The sequence below is a fragment of the Thalassophryne amazonica genome, chromosome 10 (assembly GCF_902500255.1).
Source record: "Thalassophryne amazonica chromosome 10, fThaAma1.1, whole genome shotgun sequence".
NCBI lineage: Eukaryota > Metazoa > Chordata > Actinopteri > Batrachoidiformes > Batrachoididae > Thalassophryne > Thalassophryne amazonica.
Window position 1 is genome coordinate 114,072,927 of NC_047112.1, and position 6,000 is coordinate 114,078,926.

The window sequence follows — 6,000 nt, forward strand, 5'->3', positions numbered from 1 at the left end:
TTTACAATAATATATATCCATAATCAGGACACATTTAACTTTGAAGAAGCATTTTTAAAAAATTATAACCACACATTAGATATTTTTCATTTGAATTTTGATTATTTTTTATTTCAATGATATCATTATAAGTCAACAGATCATTAATAGCAGTATTTATAATATGATTAGAGATATCTTTAATCTAAACTCAAGACTAATTTATGAGTGAAGGAAAAAAATGTCCGTTAGACATAAAATCATACATCATAGGAACCTAATATACCCCTTAAAATCACAACATGTACCACATTTAATCACAAGATCAACATAATCATAATCATAAAATCAAACATAAAACCATAAAATAAACAACCAAAAAAAAAACAAAAAAACAGTGATAATAATTGTTTAAAAAGTCATAATAGCACATTTATAGAGCTCTGGCTCTATTGTTGTCATAATGTACAAAATAAAGATGTAATTTCAGTACAATTTAACAAACTTAATTAAAGCCCAGAATAACAAAACTCAGATCAAAATTCAGTGGAATCTTCACTAATATCTATCTGTGGTGCAAATTTGGTGAGAATCCTTGAAGTAGTTTTGGATCCGGATCAGATCACCTCCAAAATTTAATGTATCTCTAATTTGTATCTGTGTTTTAGTAGTTTTGACGTAATTCTGCTAACAGACAAACAAATAAACAAACAACAAATAAATAAACAAATAAATAAATACAGATGATTTTATTTCGTACTTGGAAAAAATTCCCCATTTTCTTACTTGATGCACATTTTCTGGTAATTTTAGTGTGTTAATATAAAGTTTTTGTAAATTTCCTGTTAAAAGAGTTTGAGTCTCAGATCCTGATTTTACCTGATTTTAGCTGCTAACGAGCCGAAACGTCGATTAAAACTCACAGTTGGTAAAGTTGCTCAGGTTTGATCTTATTTGTGTGAAGCGTCTTGAGGCAACTTTGTTGTGTTAAATATAAATGAAAATTAATTGCAATTGCAGCGTCCAGCCGTGAAAGTGCTGCAAAATCTGCTTTGTTTCACTGAAATGAACGTTGATGATTAACGTCAAGCTGCCAACTGCTTCGAAGCTCCTACGTCATCACTTCATAGACCCAATCGCGATGACATCACGGATGACGTCACGCGTCGGGCGGGGCCACACCGGTCGGCAGAAAACTCTGACTGTGTGCACGTGGTGATCATCACACGCTGACGTCATAAAAACACATATAAGGTCCAGAACCGGCGTGACGTCAGCAGATTGCAGTTTTCTGCCTCCCGCCTCTGTGCTCATGTGCGGGAAAGACAAGTAAATAACAACAGATCCCGTCTATCTCTGTAGACTGTTTACAAATAAAACCACGTGACTCCATGATGACAATATATACAAAAGTCAAAGCTCACTTTGTAAACTTCTTACAATATACACTCTAAAAACTGTTACTGTGCGCTGCTCACATTTTTTTTTTTTTTTTTTTTGGTGAAACATTTTTACACTTAAAAATTATGGAAGCCCGTTTGCGCCACTTGAAAAAAAGTTTTTTAATTAATTGCGAGATAGTATCTCACAATTCTGACTTATTATCTCACAATTCTGAGTTACTATTACATGGAATGATAACCATTGTTTTGTGTACATTTTTATAATAATAATAATAATAATACGTAATAATAATAATAATTCTGATGAGGATGAGGATACTCTGAATAAATTAATATATTATATACAGACATAATACATATAATAGGAATGGACGCTAATTTCAACAGGGTCCTCAAACGTTCCACAGTGATTCAAGCTGCATATTCATTTATAACGTTAATGAATAAAATTAAAATCATTTAAACAAATAAACACTAAAACAAACACCATAGTGTGATGAAACGTCATAAAATAAACATGATAATATCAGACGCTTCGTTCCTACTGAACAAAACCAGCCAATTAGTGCTCGGAAATATGAACATATTCTGTTCACTCCCACATATCTGGAGACAACGTGACATAGAATAAGGATCATATTGATTTATGTACGTTTTTGTTGCGCAAACTGTGTATCTGTGCTGTTAAATGTGAGTTTAAAGGCGACGAGGTTCAAATGCGCGTTCCCGCAAAGGGGGTGCTTTTCACTGCAGGGGTGCTGAATCCGGCACAACACGTCTCAAGCGATGCCTTGCTCGTAAATCTACGCCAACAAACGGATAGTTTCTCTGTCCGTGGTTATGCCAGCCATCCAGCACTTCTGGTGCATCCATCTGTAGCCGTGTTGTTGACCCGACATCTGTAGCCGCTGATGGTTGAACTCCGCCACTTCGACAACGTCCGTTTTATTTCGCCTGCGCCACAGATGGTTCCTTGCCAAAGTTCTTTGTAAAGTTCGGAGGCTTATTTCAATGTCATCCTCCTCATGTAATAGCGTCCGAATCTCAATGTTTGTGAAACCACACTGAAAATAGCTTTCAATGATCGAATGGAATGACCATGTAGGGGGCAATGCATTTCGTAACATAAAGTATCTCAGAATTGCGAGATAATAAGTCAGAATTGTGAGATAGTAACTCAGAATTGCGAGATAGTAACTCAGAATTGCGAGATAATAAGTCAGAATTGTGAGATAATAACTCAGAATTGCGAGATAGTAACTCAGAATTGCGAGATAAGTCAGAATTGTGAGATAGTAACTCAGAATTGCGAGATAGTAACTCAGAATTGCGAGATAAGTCAGAATTGTGAGATAGTAACTCAGAATTGCGAGATAGTAACTCAGAATTGCGAGATAATAAGTCAGAATTGTGAGATAGTAACTCAGAATTGCGAGATAGTAACTCAGAATTGCGAGATAATAAGTCAGAATTGTGAGATAGTAACTCAGAATTGTGAGATAGTAACTCAGAATTGCAAGATAGTAACTCAGAATTGTGAGATAGTAACTCAGAATTGCGAGATAGTAACTCAGAATTGCGAGATAAGTCAGAATTGTGAGATAGTAACTCAGAATTGCGAGATAGTAACTCAGAATTGCAAGATAATAAGTCAGAATTGTGAGATAGTAACTCAGAATTGTGAGATAGTAACTCAGAATTGCGAGATAGTAACTCAGAATTGCGAGATAATAAGTCAGAATTGTGAGATAGTAACTCAGAATTGCGAGATAGTAACTCAGAATTGTGAGATAATAAGTCAGAATTGTGAGATAGTAACTCAGAATTGTGAGATAGTAACTCAGAATTGCGAGATAGTAACTCAGAATTGCGAGATAAGTCAGAATTGTGAGATAGTAACTCAGAATTGTGAGATAGTAACTCAGAATTGTGAGATAATAAGTCAGAATTGTGAGATAGTAACTCAGAATTGCGAGATAGTAACTCAGAATTGCGAGATAAGTCAGAATTGTGAGATAGTAACTCAGAATTGTGAGATAGTAACTCAGAATTGTGAGATAATAACTCAGAATTGTGAGATAATAAGTCAGAATTGTGAGATAGTAACTCAGAATTGCGAGATAGTAACTCAGAATTGCGAGATAAGTCAGAATTGCGAGATAGTAACTCAGAATTGTGAGATAATAACTCAGAATTGTGAGATAATAAGTCAGAATTGTGAGATAGTAACTCAGAATTGCGAGATAGTAACTCAGAATTGCGAGATAAGTCAGAATTGTGAGATAGTAACTCAGAATTGTGAGATAGTAACTCAGAATTGTGAGATAATAAGTCAGAATTGTGAGATAGTAACTCAGAATTGCAAGATAGTAACTCAGAATTGTGAGATAATAAGTCAGAATTATGAGATACTATCTTGCAATTAATAAAAAAAAACTTTTTTTCAAGTGGCGCAAACGGGCTTCCATAAAAAATACTGAGTCAATGAAAAAGCTGTGAAATCATTTAACCCCCCACCATTTTGGCTTGTCATTATCTCACAAATAAAAAGTGAAATTTTCCATCGATGGGATATACAATATACAGGCTAAGAAGGGGTTAAAGATACTGGATGATCTTGGTAAATCTAAATAAAAATATTAAATATATTAGAAATTTCCAAATATTCTGAATGACATTTACCAAACAAATTAAGTATATTTAAAAAAAACATTTTTTTAGCAAATGCTAATTTATCTCAATAAAATAAACTCAAATGATAAAGTTAAGATAAAATTAACTGATAATTTTTTTAGGCATTTCATTTACTATATCAAACTCAAACAATCAACTGAATGTGTTTCAGAGATTTTATTGTCAGTATGGTTGTTTCTTATTGTGATATTATACTGAATTACTTTTTAGAGTGAAGAAAAGAACCAGACTAAAATAACTAAATAACTAAAAATACATCAAAGTGTTTGATTCCTGGTGTCTAAGTTCAATAAAAAGGTGATGGTTGACTGCAGACTTAAAATGACTGCATTGTTATAAGACCTGACAGCTAATGGTAAATGATTTGATGCTTTAATAACTGTGTAGACAAAAGTAGATTTACAAAGTGCTTTGACATGAGGTATTTGGAGGAAGGATACACTCGAGTGTAAATTTTGAACCAAGCTGAACCGATGTGAAAAATATGAAGGAGCAGTAATGCACTGTAACTTGACTGAATGAACATATTTATTCACGATTGAACAGTTATGTGCACAATGTCACAAACTGTCAGTATGAACATCAACAATGGTGTCAACGCCATTGACACCATTTGTTTTCAACAAGGAGATCAGGGTTTGGGGACCCTGCGTGCCCTGATGGAACCTACCCAGCAGGCTTTGCTCTCGATGCCTGAGAGAATGGAGTGTGACATGTGGCTCCACTCTCTGTGGAAGACGTTGAGGATTCATTCGTATTTGCTTTTATGGTGGGAGGTTTGGTGCTGATTGGTTTGTGCACTGCCCTAACCCACAGGAATATTAGCAAGACGGCTGCTTCCAGAATTTTGTCCCCTCATCATAATTAATGAGTTGGGCAATGCTGTGTAATCTCAGACTGCGTGAACTCTTGAACTCAACGCAAAATGGATTCAATCTCAGAGAAAATCACAGTATTGCATAAGATTGTACTGCTGAGGACCACAGAATATTCTTCATAAATTTGGACTCTCGACGGTCAGGGATGCAGTAAATAGAATTCTGTATCTCTCCGCCAAACATCAACATGGCAGCCTTATCGGCTCCTGAAGGCCAAATTCCCTGCTCTTCCAGCAGAAGGTTCTACAGCCTTGGTCAAGGAATTCGCCCCCCCCCTTCTCATCTACCCCCCCCCTCCAAGCCTGCTGTTGCCTAGCAACATCAGACTTTACACACACAGACAGAAATTGACAGAAATTTAACTCATCTGCACACGATGCATGTCTCTCTCCCTCCATCCCTATTACTCCCCCCCCCCCCCCGTGTCTCTCCACTCCCCCCACCCTGGCTTCCTCCTTGCCACCTCGAAGGCAGTGCGGTTTTTATTGCTGCAGCCTTCAACCCCCAGGCTGGGCGGCGCGGGCCCCTCCTGCTGCGGCCTTCACCCTGCCTCAATTCGGAAGACGGACTACTTCAAGTTTAGGGCACATAAACAATGTCAAATGTATATGTGTTGTCTTTAATTTTGATGTGTGCCATTATTACGGTAAACAAGTAATAATTGTGGATTAATTGCTGTATCTTGTCTGAGGTAATTGGAGTGTAAACGTAATTGCCCTTTTTTGGGATCAATAAAGTTGTCTGAAGTCTGAGTCCTCACACAAATACACAATTAATCATTTCCAAAAACATACAACAGTTAAAAAACATACAATTTTAAAAGAAAGTCAGTTGCAATTTAAAAAAGGAATAAAAACAGGATAAAATCAAATAAAACAATATAGAATAATAAATACAATAAAATTGATGCTGGTAAAACTACTTGTCGATCAAGTTGTACTTAAAATCACTGAAGTAAAACTCAGTCAAGTAGCTGTAAACAAAACTATACTGTAAAAAAGTTAAAACAATTGTACTTATTTATTTATTTATTGCAAAAAGCAACT